The sequence below is a fragment of the Theropithecus gelada genome, chromosome 5, assembly GCF_003255815.1.
Source record: "Theropithecus gelada isolate Dixy chromosome 5, Tgel_1.0, whole genome shotgun sequence".
Taxonomy (NCBI): Eukaryota; Metazoa; Chordata; class Mammalia; order Primates; family Cercopithecidae; genus Theropithecus; species Theropithecus gelada.
In genome coordinates, this window is record NC_037672.1 from 149,752,972 (window position 1) to 149,772,558 (window position 19,587).

Below are 19,587 nucleotides of genomic sequence, written 5' to 3' on the forward strand. Positions count from 1 at the left end.
TGTGGAAAGCTAAAACATGGATAAAGGGAGGACCTACTATATTTTCCTCATTGGTGCTGTTTTATACAAGGGGTCAAATGATAACTCCTATTTCGCAAGAAAGTAAAAGATAGCAAAAATGAACTGCCTTAACCTTCCATTTTTCCATGTTACTCTTCACTGTCTCTACAGGTTCCTTCTTCCTTTATTCTGGCCTCACTGGAAGAGATTTTCTCCTTTTATTTAAAGGGTAATTCCTCTACCTTTGTTCAGAATTTCTTATTGTTTTTAAAAAAACTTTTAATCTAATTTTAGACTTGTGTAAGAGCTGCAAATATAGTACAGAGTTCCTTTACATTCCTCACCCCATTTCCCCTAATGCTAACATCTTACATAACTGTAATATAATTATTACAAGTAGGAAATTAACATTGGTATAGTATTACTAATTAAACTATAGCTCTTATTAGAGTGAAACCAAATTTTCAACTACTGTCCGTTTTCAGTCCCAGGGTCCTATATAGGAGCCCACATTGAATTTAGCCATTTCTCCGTAGTCCCTTTTAAAGTTTCTGATATTTTGCTTTTCTTTTATGACTGTGACACTTTTGAAGAGTACTGATCAGTTATTTTTAGAATATCTCGCAGTTTGGGTTTGTCTGATATTTTCTCATGACTGGAATGAGCCTATGCATTTTTGGCAAGAATACCACAAAAGTGATGTTGTGTCTTTCCTAGTGCATTGTATTGAGGAGTTTATGATATATGTCTTACTACTTATGATTACTTGATCACTTGGTTGAGTGTGCTGTTTTTACACTATGAAGTTACTATCTTTCCCTTTTTAGTTGCTAAGTATCTTGTTGGAGCTACATGGAGACTGTGTAAATCCTGTTTCTCCTCAAACTATTGCTCTCTAACTTTAGCATCTATCAAGAGGATATTGTCTGCAGTGTTTGTGATATTTGCCTGATATTGATTGTTTCCCACTTTGCTTCCTGTGTTAATTTACTTATTGTAGTCTATTGGGAAGAAGAGTTGTCTCTTTTCCTCCATTTACTTATCAGATTGTTTATATCAGTATGGACTCATTAATATTTTACTCCTTGTTTTTAATCTAGTACTATCATTTATTTTGTTGCTATATTTGTTCCAGCATTGGCCATTATGGGCTCCTTCAGGTTGGCTCCTGTGTTCTTTCAACAAACCCCCATCTGTTTTTGAAGTTTTCTTTATTTTCCAACACCATGTCAGCATGTGGAAATTACTATGGTTCTTAGAGTCAGAATTATTACAAAATATATCGTGTATCCAGAGAAGTATCACGCCATCCTTAGCCTTGCTACACTGTTCCCATGCCTTTTTCCTTTCTCACCTGCCTGGGGTAGGTATCCTGTCTCTTCAGTTTCTGGTTTATCCTTCTGGTGTTTTGGGTTCCTTTTGCTTTTTCAGTAGAAACGTGTATTTTCTTATATCCCCCTTCATTCTTACATGAACATAACATACTATAGGTATTTTTTTGCTTTTTTCAGACTTTGCTTTTTTAGCTAACACTGTGTCCTGGAAATCATTTCATATTATAGAGATTTTCCTCATTCTTTATTTCTCCCCACAGTTGCATAACTTGGATGTACCATGGTTTGTTCAGTCACTTTCCTATGTGCCATATTCCTACCATAGGAAGGTAATTGAATATGGCACATCCAAGTTTCCAATATTTTACAATTACAAAGAATGCTGCAGTGTGTATTTGTCTTTGTATATTTGGAGGTATATTCCCAGGGTAGATTCCTTGAAGTGGAATTGTTGGGACCAAAGGTAAGTGTATACGCGATTTTGTTACACATTACCAACACTCCCTTCAGAATGGTTGTACCAATTTGTATTCCCGTCAGCAATGTATGTAAGTGCCTGTTTTCCTTACATCCTCACTAATGGAATGTTTTGTCATATTTTAAAATTTCTGCGAGTGTAATAGATGAGAAATTGTATCTCAGTGTTGTTTTAATTGGCATTTCTCTAATTTCGAGTGAATTTGAGCAATTGTTATATATCTGAGGTCCCTTTTAATTTTTTTTTTTTTTTTTTTTTTTGGTTTATTGAATTTTTTTTTTTTCTGGGTTCCTTTTTTTTTTTTTTTTTTTTTTTGGTGAATTGACTGTGTCTTTTATCCTGTATCTGATTTTTGGTCCTTTTTCCTTTGTTTTTTGTTCGTTTGTTTGTTTCCCATTTTAATGTTTACAACGTAATAATCTCTTGATGATTGCAGACAGGTATGGCTGTTTGATAGTATTCAGAAACATTATAGTAATGATAGTTTTTTCAATTGGTGTGTAGCGCTCAACAATTATATATGAAATTGCTGTCAAACCAGTAAGACTGCATTTATGCATCCATCATTTTCAGGATTGTTGATAACCTGGGCATATTTCCCCAAATAACTTTGCCTCCTTGCGTCACAAGGCCCAATTTGCTCACATTTACCTCAATGACAGTCTTTGTAATAACACCCAAAGTTGTATACAGTGGGGATGAGGGATTCTTCTTTATGCCAGGTATTGGTAGGCAAAAGGTGGCTTTCAGTTCAGGATGTGTTACATGGGCTTTCTTGAAACGCAAGCCCATTGGCCTGATGAATCTTTCATATTTAGGTGGTTTTTTTGTAAAGCCATCTCCAGCAAAGCAGACTTCAGTAACCATCCTCTTCCATGCCTTCTTCTTTCTCTTTCCTGTTTGAATAACTTAATACTTCTGTTTCTCTCTGGGCACATACTTTAGGCAGAGGGACTTCCCATTTTCCCTCATTTTCTTTTTGTTTCTTTTTAATCATATTGGAAAGTACTTTAGCTCGAGATTGTCTCTCTGTCTAGCCGATAGGCAGGTTCTGCTCCCTGTGGAGTCTTTTCATCATTCTTTTGTTTGGTGTTTCTCTTTTCATGCATCTTGATAGTCTTTTTTATTTGTATTTTCTCAGCATGGCGCTGTTTATAATTAAGCTTAGCCTTCAGACCAATCATTTTCTTTGCCTTCTTTGAACATTCATGAGCCTCTCGACTTTCCTTCTTTCTCTTTGTCTCATGGTAATCCAAATGTTATCTGCAGTGTTTACAGTGTAATTCAGTATATTCATTCTGTGGCATGGTGACGGCTGCAGAGTGACCAGAAGTGGCCCCTGGGGTGCAAAAATGCTCTCCTTTCCCTTTGTTTTTAAGAGTTCTTTATATATTAGCCTTTTATGGTGTATATTGTGAATATTTCATCTTAGTTTGCTTTCCATGTACTGTGTGTGTTGTCCAATTAAAAAATTTTATGTAGTCAATATTTTCTTTTATTGTTTCTGGATTCTCCTTTCCCTATACCAACTTTAAGCAGAATTCATCCTTTTTTTTTTTTTAGTACTTTCTCTGGTTTCATGTTTTATATCTAGATTCCTAATCTATTTGGAGTTTATTCTGGAGTATGATATGAGATAGAGATCAAGTTTTATATTTTCCAAATGGATACCTAGTTTTCCTGGCACCATTTATAGAAAAGTCCATCTGTACTTTAGTGATTTGAGATGCCACCTTTGTTATTTACTAAATTTCTGGGTATGTTTGGGTCTAATTCTAGACTTTTTAAATTCCACTGGTCTATTTATGTCTAGTCCCACACTGCTTTAATTATAGATGATTTTTGGTGTTGTAGTGTTTGTAAAGGTGGTCTACTTGTGGTTTTCCTTTTTCAATGTTTTCCTACCTATTCTTGCATGTTTGATTTTCCATATCAACTTGAACATCAACTTTCCAAACTTTACAGAATAGCTTGTTAGTATTTTCATTGTATTTTCTCGAATTTATAAAGTAAGGGAGAAATGTCATCTTTATAATGTTGTCATCCTGTCTAAGAATGGGGATGTCTTTCTGTTTGCTCAGGTGTTCTTCAGTGTCTTTCAGTGGTGCTGAAATTTTCCTTGTGTGGTTTTTACACGTTGTTTAGTTTATTCCTAAGTATTTAATCTTTTTGTTGCTACTATAAATGGGATTTTCTCTGCCATTATTTTCCCTGATTATTGTTTTTGTATAGGAGAACTATTTTTTGTATGTTAATTTATTATCTTGCTACTTCATTGAATCTTATTTTTGAGTTAATTTTATTATTGATTCTTCAAGGGTTTTTAGGCTACTATTATATCATCTGCAAATAAAGATAGTTTTACTTTCTCCTTACCTATTATTTATCTGATTGATTTTTCTTAACTAGTTGATTTGGCTAATACCTCTAGTATGATGTTGAATAGTAGTAGAAATGGCTGGGTGTGGTGGCTCACGCCTGTAATCCTAGCACTTTGGGAGGCTGAGGCAAGTGGATCACCTGAAGTCAGGAGTTTAAGACCAGCCTGGCCAACATGGTGAAACCCTGTCTCTACAAAAAATTAGCTGGGCGTGGTGGCAGGCACCTGTAATTCCAGCTACTCTGGGTGGTTGGGGGCGGGTGCTGAGGCAGGAGAATCGCTTGAACCTGGGAGGTGGAGGTTGCAGTGAGCCAAGATCGCGCCACTGCACTCCAGCCTGGGCGACAGAGTGAGACACCGTCTCAGAAAACAATAATAGTAGTAGAAATGGTGGGCATCTTTGCCTTTTTCCTAATCTTAGTGGAAATGCTTTTGTTATTTCTTTATTAAATAATTTAATGGTGGTAGGACTAAAATGTATATATTTTATCATTTTGAGAAATTACCTCTTAATTCTTGTTTCCTTGAGTGTTGGGTTTCAAATGGGTGTTGAATTTTGTCACATACACTCCATCTCAGTGGTATGGAGAAAATTGTATGTTTGCTACCTGCCTTAGATTTATGAATACGGTATGTACTAATAGATTTCCTAATTGAACCAATCCTTTACCTCTAGGATAAATCCCATTTGGTCATGTTGTATTATTTTCTTAATTATTACATTCTGTTAGCAAACAGTAAAATCGTTCCCTCCATTGTATTTCTAGAGTAAAAATTTGTTTCTTTGCATTGTTGTAGCTAAAATGGTGTCTTGGTACTTATTTGTGTGTGTATTTGTCTCTGTGATTGGATTCAGAGTGCTTTTAGAACTGGAACTAGAGTTTACTTTTTATTACCCTTAGTGCCTAGCAGAATTCGTCATATGTAGTTAGTATTATCTAAATTTTACTGAATAAAAATAGAAGCAGAAATAGCACATTAAACTTTTCTTGAATGAAATTTGAATATCATGTTTCACTTAGATAGCGAACAGTCACATCAGTCCTGAAGAGCACTACCACCACATGAAGGTGGGGAGATCTGAGTTCCGGTCTGGAACTTTGTTTTACTTAGGTCACAAAAACTAACATTTTGGCATCAGACATCACAGTTTTTTCATCTGTCAAATCAAGTTGATGGTCTGATCTTTAAAAATCTGTTTCATATCTGAATGATCTTATGAAATTGATTTTTGCTTTTTGCAGTGTGCATTTTTACATTTTGCCAGATAATTTTTCTGAATTTTTATTTGTCTTTAGAATGGTTTGCCTGTTGTAATGAATAGATATACATATGATTGTAGATAGTATTGAAAAGCAAATTATGAATACAAATAAATTAGTTATTATTTTCCCCGTTTTTTTAGTTGGACAAATTTAACCTTCAGAGAGATGGTGACTGATTTAGAGGAATTAGTAAGACTGGAGCACAACATGGGGTTTTATGACTCCAGTTGCAGTGTTTCTGTGCCAATCTGCCATCTGTTTATGTGACACAGTACTAGGCACAGTGTTTCTTCAACTAAGCCAAGCTACTGTGATTCAGTGTGATAAGTTTTAATGTGGGATTTAGAGCTGGATTATTTATGTTTAGTCCAAAAATCAAAGACGAATTCTTTGCACAATAAGTATTCCTTGCGGGGGATTCAGGATTCCTTATGATTTAAAATAGCTTGAGTGTTTAACATTTGGCAAAGCAGTGTTGTAGTTACAGGTAATCGTGAGAAGCTAGAGAATTGTGTATACTGTACATATCTTAGTTCATGGATTTGATTTTTTAGGATCAGATCTCTGAATCTATCCTGCTGAGAGATGATCCGGGGAAGACTGTGCATGTGTGTTCTAGGAAAGATTAACAGCCTAGCCAATGATGGGATTCATAAAAATAAATGAAAGTATTCTGTTTGTGGTTTACCATTGTGAGTTTTGTCTTTGTAATTGTTACTCTGTTAGATGCTAAACTAGAAATTTCCTGCTCAATAGGAAGTTAGTCTGGATGACAGTGATCTGAAGGAAACTACTGCCAAGCAATTCATTGTTCAAATTTGTCTGGAAATTAACATTAAAATCCATGTTATGCATTCCTTGTGTTTTTAGCCATATCCACATGTGCAGCTTTCATAGGGAATATTCTTATTAAATTTAAAAACAGAACAGGTACGTGAGTATAAGCTGAATTTATCCTCCAATTTAAAAGCATTGAGTTTACAGTTAACAAAAATACAGTTTAGGAATATTTTATGACTTTAAAATTCCCGACTCATTAGTATTCTGCTAATTTAAACCTGTGTCTTTAAAACTTACGGGTCAGATTTGTTTACAAGAAGAACAGTAGCCTAATAGGCAACATTCATTGAGGGCCTATTAAGTGTCAGGCATTGTACTAGGTTTTACATATGTCATCTCATTTAATGCTATAATAACCCTGTTGATGTTTTCTCCCATTTTATAGATTAGACAACTAAGACTTGGAAAGGTCAACATAGCTCTTAAGGAGCAGAGCTATGATTTGAGCCTAAATGAAAGAAAAGATGAGTAAATTTAGGAAACTGTATAGAAAAAAACTATTTAAAAATGGAAGCAAGAAATTGGGGAAACAAGCAAATTAGGTATATTTTTATAACAGTGACTAAAGAAGCAAAGAAATTGCATTAGGTATTTATTAGTTTATCCTGAGATTGTAGTCTTCATTCTTCTTTTCTCTCTGCCCTTCAATATAGTAACACTAAAACATATACCTATTTCGAATATTTGAGGAAAATATACAGATATTTGCACTTTTCTTTTGTGTAACTCAGACATCTGAAAAGTGAATTGAGTACAGATCCTGCATCCAAGGTCGTATTGTTTAGTAGAGGACATTTAAATGAAATAAAGTGCAGAATAATAATTCCTTTAGAGTGGTACAAGTCAAGCATTGTGGCAGTTCAGAGGAGTAGCAGCCAGGAATATCAGTGAAGGTGCCGTTTATTCTGAAGTCTTATCGCATGGGTAGAATTTGAACTACTTGAGCAAAAGCACAAAGAACATTGAGAAATATGTATGGAGAAGAGTAAGTTTGATTTCATAGGGTATCTGAAGAAGCATGATTGGCAGAAAGAAAACAGGTCAGACCATAGGAAGGATTCTGAGTGTCAAGCTGAGGAGTCGGCTTTTATATTGTAGACACGTCGGGGAGGGAGACACACCATATTAAAGATATACGTAACTTATTTTATAATGTAATGTAAACTAGTGTTTACTGCTGTAAAGCATAAGGGGCTAGAGCGATGAAGAGTGCTAATTGACATAGATTGGTCAATGATAGCCCTTCTGTGGAGTTGATGTTTGAGCAGAAACCTAAATGAGGTGAGGAAGAGAATCATGTGAAAATCCAGGAGTAAGACCTTTCCAGACAGAGCAAAGAGCAAGAGCAAAAATACTGGTAAGATTGGTGTGTTTGAGGAACAGTGGAGAGGGCTCTGTGGGTAGAACTGCCTGTCAGGAAAGATGAAAAGGAATGTGGTTCAAGAAGTAGCTAGCAGCTAGGTTGGTTTTCCCTAGAGTAAATGAATTTCTGTATACTCATCTATGTTCAGTAATTATCCGGATTTCACCGTATTTGCCTTATTCATTCATTTATAATAATAGGTTTGAGAATCACCTTCCTACTGAGGCCGTGAAATTGCCAAGATAGATAGAAGAAAGAAAAAAACACCAAGGCTGCAGATAGTAACCTTTGTAATCATATTTCAAATCTGTCTTGATTGTGGTCTGTTGTAGAAAAGTACACTTAGGGTACCCATAGTGACAAAGTTACAAAGAGTAACTGTGCTGGTAAATACTAGTGTTATTGGAACTACTTCAACATTTGTTCTGTTAGTCTTGAGGTGAAATCAGTGTACTATAATTTTACGTTTGATTTTCACAACAGCTGTGTTATATACAGATGAGGTTAAAAATCTCATTTTATAAACGAGGAAACAAAGTTACAGAAGTAAAGTGAGATGCAAAGGATAAAAAGAGACAGAGCTGGACTTTAAGTCCATGTCTCTTAATAAGTTGGTTGGTTCTGCAATTTCATGAAGTAGGCTTATTCACCTAACAGTTTTGAACCATGTTGAATTACCACTTTGTAATAAATACATTAACCACTTTTCAAAGGCTATATTTTTACTAATACAGAAGGAAATTCCAAAAACTATTTGAATTATGAATTTAATATAATTACTTTCTTTTTCACAGGCAAAAATCTGAATAATTTCATCTGACACAGAAGGCATTTGTGCTTTTTGGTATTAGAACAAAATATGGTCTCTCTCGAGATGCATAATTAGTCCACTAAGCACTGCAGCCTTCATTGTCTGAAGCCATAACTAAAGCAGTTAGAATTGAATTAGCTTTGTGTCCGTCTTTTCTTCTTTCACTTTCTTTACTTTCTTCATTGCTTTGCCTAGAATTGACTGAACTTAAGAATTTGATCCTTTAAATAGGAAGAAAATATAACTACTTGATAACAGAACAAAATAGTTACTTGATATATGTAATTAATAATCTGAACATTGGAAATATTTAACAGTACTTGTTATTGCATTTTCAAATAACTTTAAGAAATAGTAGATTTAAGAAATAGCTAGAAAAACTTTAATTATTATACTACTTTGTTTTTGTTTGCTCAGTGGTAAACTGGATTAAAGACCAATGTAAATGTGTTTTAGAAAATATAATGTCTTATGTAGTTCCACAAATTTAACTAAGGCTAAGGCAAATTATTTTAGATCCTTTCTAGAAAGTTTCTATGTTGTTTCTAAGCATTTTAGAAATTATGTTTTACTATGAATAATATAATGAATTGAATAGCATGAAACTTATTTCTAGTGTGCCTTTCTTTTGCATTATCAAGATAGTGTTTTAGTCTTTGGATGACTCTTATTTTCCTTTTGGTATTAGCCTATAAATGCCAAATTGTCAAATGTAAAGCTGTTTATGTTAGTGTCAAAGTGTATTTTCAGGATTTGAAAAACGTAAGTAGCATGAGAAAAAAAAGTACATTAACTTTCAAATTTTAGCCCTAAGTCTTGGGCAGCTACAGAAAGGGCTCTAGACTAGGGGTTGAATTGTCAGGGAGGAGACTTACTGTGTATCCTCAGGGTAAAGATGAAGTTAGTGGAGATTTGTCCACTGTCCAAATTGGCCAGTATGAAGAAAGGAGGGGGACAGTATGGTATGAGAAGCAGCTAGAGAAGTAGGTAGAGGTCAGACTGTAAGCAGTTTTATGAGCCATGTTACCACGATTGCAGTACTGAGAAAGTTTGCTGGAGTGCTATTTGTTCCACCAAAGGAATGCAGGGGGAAAGCTATTCTCCCCCAGTGCAGTTGAAATAGGTTACATTTATGACACTGAGGTGAATGAATAATAAAAGACCCTGGCCTGCCAATCTAAGAGGCAATTTATAGCATCAGGCAATTTACAGAATTTCTCACCCTTGACACAATTGACATATTTGGGTAATTTTTTTATTTTGGGGAATTGTCTTAAACAGCATTGTACAGTGTTTTCCAGCATCTTTGGCCTCTGCCTTCAAAATGCCAGCAGGGCACCATTCCCAGCTATAACAACCAGACATTGCTAATTTTTGGGTGGTGGGGAGGTGGTATCAAAATCTACCCCCCACCTCCCCAATTTGAAAACCACTGAGTTGTCAGGATCAATGATAACATGTGCATATTTTGAGGCAGTTGATGCCATTTTCAACAACACACTTGTTATCCTGGAACTCCTGATTTCCAGGTGTCCTAGTTTAATTCTGCAACTGCCAACTGGTAGGAGTAGGAGGTTCCTGGATGCAGCTGTCTCTAAGGCTCTGGTATTAGCAGAAGACAGCCCTAATGATATAAATGGAGGTTAATGCATCATTCTGCAGTTGTTGCAAGTAAAGGGTCAGAGTAAATTAAGATGGGTGCTACTCTTAACTGCTCATGATAATATGGAGATAAAAGAAACAACAGTACAAGTTGTCAATATCAAGAAAGCAGTGTGTAAGATTCCTATAAAGGTCTGAATGTGTGTGTGTATATATATAGGTTGGGAAGGCCCGTTCGTGTATTTCAGTCACTCTAGGAGAGGCAGTGTGATATACAGATTAAAAACTCAAACCACGTTGCCGGGTTTGAATCCCCAGATCATCACTTGCTTGCTGTGTGTCATTAAGCAAATTTCCTAATCTTTCTGTTTTCTTACATGTGAAGAGTATTGGTGTGAAATAGGAATAATTATGGTACCTAGGTCAGAGATTTGTTGTGAGATTAAATGAGATAATGCACATAAAGTGAGTAGAATTAAATCAGTTAATATGTGAAATTAATGTGAAAAACATAGAATAGTTCCTGATATATGGTGAGTACCCATTAAACGCTAGCTCTTACTGTTGTAGAGCTTCATTTGCAAGTGGATACATTATTTAAATTAGTTAATTTCCTTAACCTTTTTAGGCTGCAGTCTCCTCATCTGTAAAATTGGGAACATCATATTTACCTCACCAGGATAGTTGTGAAGGCTAAATGAAATGATTTATGTAATGTGCTTAGCACAGTGCCTAGCATGTAGGAAACTCTCAATAAAGGCCAGATTTTTAGTGATTAGCGTTAGGATTAGAGTAGGGAACTATGAAGGTATCAAACAAATTTTATAGCATTCTGACATTCTAAAAACTTGCTAGACCATTTCAGAGTTACCACCTCATACTCAAGAGCATTCATAAAGATATTGGAAGACCATTTTCCATTTATCCACTTCCTGATTGTAAATCTGATGTCAAGGTCTTACGTTGTAAGCACATGAAACCAGTTCCAGCTCATTTACTCAGAAAAGGGATTTGCCAAGAGGCTATGAGGTAGTGTAAAGAATTGTTTGGAGCATTGGAAAACCAGAATCCAGGCCCACATATCTAGGAATATTGATCTAAATAATGGTGGTCCAGTGTCGACACCATTGCTTAACACTGGATTTGGCACTGCCAGTACCTCTAGCTCTGGTGACTGAATGCTGCCACTATGGTCACTTCTGACCTAGAAATTTGATCTTGCTGGTTATTGTTGCCCCCTAATGAGTTCTTTGATATCTTTCTTCTTAACCCTAGTTTCTGATTCTAAGTCTGGGGCAAGTGGGCTTTGATTTGGCAGAGCCTAGGTCCTGATGGCAGTGCCCTAGAGCTTGGGAAAGAATAGTATTAATGTAACTGAATATAGCACTCATGTCAAGCATTCTTCTAAATACTGTATGTTTTTATTTTATGCCACAACAATGCAGTGAGGTAGGTACTATTACCATCTTACAGAATAAGAAAGAGTGCCTTAGGAACTTGCCTACCGTTCACAGCTAGTGGAGGAACCATGAATTGAACACAAACAATCTGGCTTCAGATATTTGCTTGAATGTCTGGTATTTTGAGCTTTTATGTAATCCAAGGCAGGCTCTGCCCTTTCCCAAGCCTCACAATGTGGAGGCTTTCCCCAACTTTGGTTGGGGCCTGGGGCTGGGCAGCCAAAAATAAGGAAATATACGTCTACTTGGCTAAAGTCTGACTTGGCAAACCAGTTATGCCTTTATTGCTATTTTAAATGATCTAAAATGAGGAACAGAGGGATTTTTTTTCTTCATGATTGCATTTTATGTTCTGCCACTCTTCAGATACTTGCCTTTCTTTAGATATTCTCCTTGAGGCAGTACTTCTAATTTTCAGACTCTGGATCAAACCGGGAAAATAGGTTTGTAAATGACACTTAGAACCATGCAGTCATTTTTCTAGTGAGAGAGTATTGGTGTACTTTATTTTTTGTGGGCAGGACACATTTTGGAAAAGGACAAACTTCTTTTGCTGCTGGGTTGTGGAACTGATTAGTTCCTCTTTGTAGGTGGGCACTATGGTCAGGGTCACACACACCTCCCCCCACCAGACTGCTATGGTATGGTTGCTCTCTGGGTGGATTGGGGGCCTGCAGGAAAAATAGGTCCTCTGCCATTAGAGATGATAAAATGTAATTTTTACCTTTTTTTCAAAATCAACAGTTTATTGAGGTAAAATTTACCTATAAGTGTATTCGTTTAAAATGTGTGGTCTCATGAATGTTGACACATACGTAAACTTGGAAAACCCCACAGTCACAATCAAAATACAGAATGTTTCCATCACCGTAGAGTTAGTTTCTTGTGTCCCTTTTCAGTCAGTTCTCCCCTTCATTACTCGTCTCACAGGCAACCACTGATCTCTCATAACAAATTAGTTCTGTATGTTCTAAAATTCTATATACCTGGAATCATAGCAGTATGTATTCTTTTTGTGCCTGGCTTTTTTTTTTTTGGCAGGCAGGGTCTCACTCTGACACCCATGCTAGAATGCAGTGGCAGAATCATAGCTCACTGTAACCTTGAACTCTCAGGCTCAAGTAGTCCTCCCATCTCAACCTGCTGAGTAGCTAGGACTAACAGGCATGTACCGCCACACCAGGCTAATACAAAAATTTTTTTTTAGAGAGCATCTCGCTGTGTTGCCTAGTTTTATGTCAAACTCATGTTTTGAAGTTAATCAAGAGTTGTTGCATGCGTCAGTAGTTCATTCCTTTTGTATTGCTGAGGAATATTTCATTGTATGGATATACCACAATTTGTTTATTCATTAACCTAGTGATGGACCTTTTTTTTTTTTTTTTTTTCTAGTTTTCGGTTCTTATAAGTAAAGCTGTTAGGAGTACATATCTACAAGTCAGGACATTTATTTTAATTTCTCTTTGGTGAGTGTTTTTGTATAGAATGGCTAAGTCTTATAGTCAAGTATATATTTACCTTTACAAGAAATTGCTAAACAGTTGTCCAAAGTGAAGTACTTTTTTACATTTCCTACATTCATGTATGCAAGTTCCAGTTGCCCTTCACTAACATTTGGTATTATAGTCATCTTTACTTGAGCCGTTATAGTGGTTATGTAGTGGTATCTTATTGTGGTTTTAATTTTCATTTCCTTGATGACTAATGATGTTGAGCATCTTTTAATGTACTTATTCACCATTCTTATACTTTCATTTGTGAAGTGTTCTGTTAAGCTTTGGCCTTTTTTTCATTTGTGTTTTCTTACTATTGAATTGCAAGAGTTATTTATATATCTTTACTATCAGTCATTTGTCACATATAGATACTGTAACTGATTTTCTCCTAGTCTGTGGTTCACCTTTTCGGTTTTTTTGATGGTGTCTTTTGAAAAGAGGTTTTTAATTTTAATGAGGTCCAGATTATCAGCATTTTTCTTTCCTTGTTTTTGCTTTTTGTGTCTAAGAAATTTTGCTTACCCACAGTCATGACTCAGTACTATTCCTCCCCAAGATAACCACTGTTCTGCCTATATCATCAACATTACTAGTTTTCTTTCTGATTTGGATCATACAGTATGTACTCTTTGGTTCTGGTTTTATTTGCTGAACATTATGTCTGAAGTTTTTTCCTTTTTTTTTTTTTGTAGTGGTGGTTTGTTATGTTTTATTGCTGTGTGGTAGTTCATTGTATGACTCTACCACAGTTTATTTGATAGACATTTGGATTGTTTCCAGGTTTTGGCCGTTATAAGTAAAACTGCTATGAATATTCTTGTACTTGCCTTTTAATGAACATGTGCATTTATATTTCTTGGGTATATTTCCCAGGAGTGGAATTGCTGGGTTATAGGATAGTTGTATGGTTAGCTCAAATAGTACTGCCAAATAGTTTTCCAAAGTGATTTTTACCAACTTTTACTTGTACCAGCAACGTATAAGAGTCTAGTTGCTCTACATACTGACTACTACTTGGTTTTGTCAGTCTTTCTAGTTTTGGCCATTCTAATGGGTATATAATGGTATCTTGTGGTTTTAATCTGCAGGACAAGTTGAGCTGAATGACTTTGTAGCTCCTTCCCAATACTAAGGTTTTCTGTGTGTTTTACAAAGTGGGGCTGGGCATGGTGGGCTCATGCCTGTAATCCCAGCACTTTGGGAGGCCGAGGCAGGCAGAATCACCTGAGGTTGGGAGTTCAAGACCAACCTGACCAATATGGTGAAACCTGGTCTCTACTAAAAATACAAAAATTAGCCGGGCTGTGGTGGTGTGTGCCTGTAATCCCAGCTTCTCAGGAGGCTGAGGCAGGAGAATTGCTTGAACCTGGGAGGTGGAGATTTTAGTGAGCAGAGAATGTACCACTGCACTCCAGCCTGGGTGACAGAGGAAGACCCTGTCTCAAAAAAAAAAAAAAAAAAAAGTGGGGGGCAAGGGTTGTAGCATGTAAACACAGGTCCTTAAGTAATAGTAGGTGTTCTTGGGTTTTTGTATAAATACAGCAGATATTTGTATAGCTAATTTTGCTGTATTAACCTTCCTCTCTTGTATAGGGCATGCTTATAGCACTGGTTCTACCTGGTTGCACATTAGAATCACCTGGTGAGCTTTTAAAACTATTTTAAAAGCATACTGGCCATCTATATGGGTCCTGACTTGTAGATTTGTATTCATAGCAGCTTTACTTATAAGAACCCAAAACTAAAAAAGTCCATCATTAGGTTAATGAATAAAGAAATTGTGGTATATACATACAATGAAATATTCCTCAGCAATACAAAAGGAATGAACTACTGATGCATGCAACAACTCTTGATTAATTCAAAAGATTAAAATTATGATATCTGTGGAGAGGCAGAAAGCTCCCCTGGTAGTTCTAAGATGCAGAGGGTTGATAATCATTGGCATATACAAATGAAATATTCAGTTGCTTCTCAAGAGGGCTTGCTGTACCCTTTAGGAATGAAGCACCAACTATAAAATCTTTATTAGATATGTGTCGTGTTAATTTATCCCCAACTTTGACCATTTCAAGAAGCTAGTTCCCAGCCTTCCCTTTTTTGGTTGTACAGTATACTAGCTCTCTAGGTAAGTTCTATGCTCATATTTTTTACTTTGCATTACTCTTCATGTTACAAGGCTAATTCTGCTTTTAAAGTATATTCTATGTACAACTCCAGAAAATCACCTATTATAAATGCACTCTTTCTGTTAGCACTAGAGCAGTAGTCATGGTCACGTAAGAGTGTTTGCTCAGCTTTGATCTTCTCTAACATGATTGTGGATTTAGAATGTACTTGAACGTAACAAGGAACAACACCAAAAAAGGCACGTGATTTGATTGAGGCTTTATAAAATAAACAATGAATAAAATGTGTTCAGCTTTTTGTTTATGAATATAATAGTGAATGAATCTAACCTTCTGTTAGTATACAGGTTTGGTATATGACGATGCTTTTAGATCATCTCCAAAAAAGTAACATCATAACTGGAATGTGACATCCATATATATTGGATTTTTAAAGATTGTTTCCAAAGATTCAGCTGTACAAAGTGTGTGCCTAATACTTTTCTAACTTGGAAATAATTCAGTGGTGGCTAAAGCTGGCTTGTACTGCCTGCAAAAACTGATAGTAAATTTTCAAGAATTTGTAAGCCAACTGTTAAACACAGCCATTATTTTAAAAATTATGTAAAGTTATTATTAAATACATACATTAAAAATAAAAGTAATACATCAAACTTACTAGTTCCTAAATATATTACTGTCTTTTACTATTATCTGTGCTCTTAAAGTTATGCCTGTGGTGTTTCCATGGTAGAAATACAATATGATGTTGTGCTGCTGTATATCTCTTTCTACTGTAAGATGGTGTGCTGGCCGGGTGCGTTGGCTCACACCTGTAATCCCAGCACTTTGGGAGGCCAAGGTGGGTGGATCACGAGGTCAGATCGAGACCATCCTAGCTAACACGGTGAAACCCCATCTCTACTAAAAATACAAAAAAAAAAAAAAAAAAATTAGCCGGGCTTGGTGGCGGGCACCTGTAGTCCCAGCTACTTGGGAGGCTGAGGCAGGAGAATGGCGTGAACCCGGGAGGCAGAGCTTGCAGTGAGCCGAGATTGCGCCACTGCACTCCAGCCTGGGCTGCAAAGTGAGACTCTGTCTCAAAAAAAAAAAAAGATACTATTCCATATCTCTTCCTACTATATGATAGTGTGCTGCTGCATATCTCTTCCTACTGTATGGTAGTGTGCTGTGCATATCTCTGCTATATGACATTGTGCTGCTGCATATCTCTTCCTACTGTATGATGGTGTGCTGTGCATATCTCTGCTATATGACATTGTGCTGCTGCATATCTCTTCCTACTGTATGATGGTGTGCTGTGCATATCTCTGCTATATGACATTGTGCTGCTGCATATCTCTTCCTACTGTATGATGGTGTGCTGTGCATATCTCTGCTATATGACATTGTGCTGCTGCATATCTCTTCCTACTGTATGATGGTGTGCTGTGCATATCTCTGCTATATGACATTGTGCTGCTGCATATCTCTTCCTACTGTATGATGGTGTGCTGTGCATATCTCTGCTATATGACATTGTGCTGCTGCATATCTCTTCCTACTGTATGATGGTGTGCTGTGCATATCTCTGCTATATGACATTGTGCTGCTGCATATCTCTTCCTACTGTATGATGGTGTGCTGTGCATATCTCTGCTATATGATAGTGTGCTGCTGCATATCTCTTTCTACTGTATGATGGTGTGCTATTGCATATCTCTTTTTCCTGCCTCTGGATTCAGTGAGGTCATGTTTGAAGTTTGAAATTGGCCACTGTAGGAGTATTGGCACCATGGAAATGGACAACAGCCACACACTAAGGTTAAGCCTTTTTTTCTTTTTTTTTTTAGTTTGGAAAACTGGTTGTTAAACATTTACTAGCACACCACTGGAGACATCGTTCTTTATTCAGTGAATGCCTACTGTGTGCTGGCTACCTTTCATTAGTGCTTTGAAAAAACCTTTACTTAATTTCCTCAAGTATCCAATATGTTTCTTAATATTATAGATGAGAAAAATAAGATTAAGTAATGAGGATCAGAAAGCAGCTGTTATATTGTACAGCTGGGATTTTAACCCAAGTCTCTTGTATTCCAAAGTCCTTATCCTTCTCTTTATAGTGTGTGGTCTCTCTGAGGCTTTGGAATAAGTTTTATAGGAGAAAGAGCATTTGAGTTGAGCCCTAAGTTATGGGCAGGATCTTACTAGATATTGAAGTTGGAAGAATATTTCAGACATTGTGAACAATTTCAGCAAATGTTTATAGATGTCAAAGTACATTTCATGTTCCAGAAATGATAAGTAGTAGATTCAGTAATAGAGGATATCTAGAAGAGTAAAGTTAAAAGAAGTAAAGCCCGCAAGGTTGATTGGAATCTATTGTGAAAGACCTTAAATAGCATGAACCTTAGAACAAGAGAGATTCTGTTTTTATTCCTAAAGGACATAATTATTTCCCAAAGCCTTCTGTATAATTATTTTGGTTGTCTGATTTGAATTTAAATTCTATTTCAATTTTAAGCATGAGTGAGGTATCATGGATATTTTTTGTCCAGGGAGATAACATGGAGCTTTTGGTTTGGGGTCTTATTCTACTGATTTGTATTTTGGCTGTTAATTTTCAGTACTATAATTAATGGTTAGTAAATGGTGTTCCCCAAAATGGGTCATTCTTTGTAGGGAAGAAAATGAATAGATAATAGTTGTAATGTTTGCATATCTTTTGGCAAATGAGTATTCTTATTACCTACTTTATGGCATAAAGTAGTATTGGTTTATCATTGTATTTCTCATTTTCAGAATATCTGTTTTTTTTATTTAAAGTCACAGACCCGGAACAGTACATAGTTCCATTGCTGTAATTTTCGCTGCTATATTGGCATCATGAACCATTTACTCCCCTTACCCCCAGAATCTTTTTTGCAGTATCTTCTGCCTTTTGTTGTTGTTGTTTTGAGATGAGGTCTTGCTCCATCAGCCAGGCGGGAGTGCAGTGGCACGATCACAGCTCGCAGCAACCTTGACCTCCCTGGGTTAAGCAATCCTTCCACCTCAGCCTCCTGAGTAGGTGGGACCACAGGCACATGCCACCAAGCCAGGCTAATTAAAACAAACAAACAAAAAATGTACAGACAGGGTCTCCCTGTGTTGCCCAGGCTGGTCTCAAACTCCTGGGCTCAGGCCTTTCTCCCACCTGGCCTCCCAAAGTGCTGGGATTGTAGGTGTGAGCCGCCCCACCTGGCCTTCTCTGCCTTCTAGTGTTCCACAGGATTCTTCTCTTGAGTTCTTTTGTCATTCTTAACAGTTAATGCCGTCCACATCCCTACAGTGATAATTTCCAGGTTTATGTCTTCAACCTGGAACTCTGGACTTGCATTTTGAAATTCCCAATGAACCGGTGGACTTGGATACCTCACAAACATTCTCAAATTCAGAATGTCTACAACTAGACTCAATCTCTGGCCTTTCCAAGCCAAATACACCTCTTGCTTTCCTTATTTTGGTGAGTGACATGTATATCTTTCCAGTTGCCCAAGCCATAAATTGGAGGATGGTGAGAAGAGGTAGGTCATTCTAGATTCCTCCTCCTTTTTCATTTCCACAGTCCAGTTACTCTGTAAGTCTCTTATTTCTGCTTCCTTAATATCTGTTGAATCCACCTTTTTTCATTCCCATAACTTTGATTCCAGTTGTTATGATCTATTAACTATATTGTAAAATAGTCTTTCAGATAGCTTTTTTGTCTTCAGTCTGTGATGTTTTCCTTTAGTCTAGCCTCCTACCAGGCTGTTTAAAATACTGTCAGCCCTCCCTATCCATGAGTTCTAATCCATGGATTCAACCAACCTTGGATTGAAAATATTTGAGGAGGAAAAACAATAAAAAGGAATACAGTGCAACAATTATTTATATAGCATTTACATTGAATTGGGCATTACAAATAATCTAGTGATGATTTAAAGTGTACAGGAGGATATGCATAGGTTATATCCAAACACTACATCGTTTTATATAAGGGCCCTGAGCATCTGTAGAATTTTGTATCCATGGGATGGGGAGTGGGGCTGGGGAGTCCTGGAACTAGTCCCCCACGGATACCAAGGGATGACTGTAAATTGATCAGACTCCTCTTGCTTTCTTATTCCTTTCAGTTTTTTGTTTGTTTTTATACTTCTCTCCTCTGCATTTTTCCTCTCCTCTTCCTTTTCATTTATTATTTGATAATCTGAATATTTTTAATGTTGATTATTTGAATATTTTTATTCGAATTCCATTTTTATTTTTCTGATTACTTTTTAGCTGTACTTCTTTGCATTATACTTTTAGTGGTTGCCATAAGGATTACATTATATATCCTGAAATTTTGTAGTCCACTTACAAGTAATAATGCACTGCCTCACTTGAAATATAGAAATCCTACAACCTTTTAGGTCCATATTTTCCTTAC

General features: G+C 36.4%; 1 protein-coding gene and 1 pseudogene across 7 annotated transcripts in view; one reads left to right on the forward strand and one right to left on the reverse strand.

Annotated features, from left to right (window-relative positions):
• Nucleotides 1-19,587, forward strand: part of ARFIP1 (ADP ribosylation factor interacting protein 1) — a 123,717-nt gene that overhangs the window by 12,971 nt on the left and 91,159 nt on the right. Inside the window, exon 2 of one of the 7 annotated variants that reach the window (XM_025386048.1) lies at nucleotides 12,926-12,970. The exons of the other annotated variants lie outside the window; for them this stretch is intronic. The gene's annotated coding sequence lies outside the window, so the exon portion shown is untranslated. The remainder of the gene's footprint in view (nucleotides 1-12,925; nucleotides 12,971-19,587) is intronic. 7 annotated transcript variants of the gene reach the window in all.
• Nucleotides 2,324-3,119, reverse strand: LOC112624937 (annotated as a pseudogene).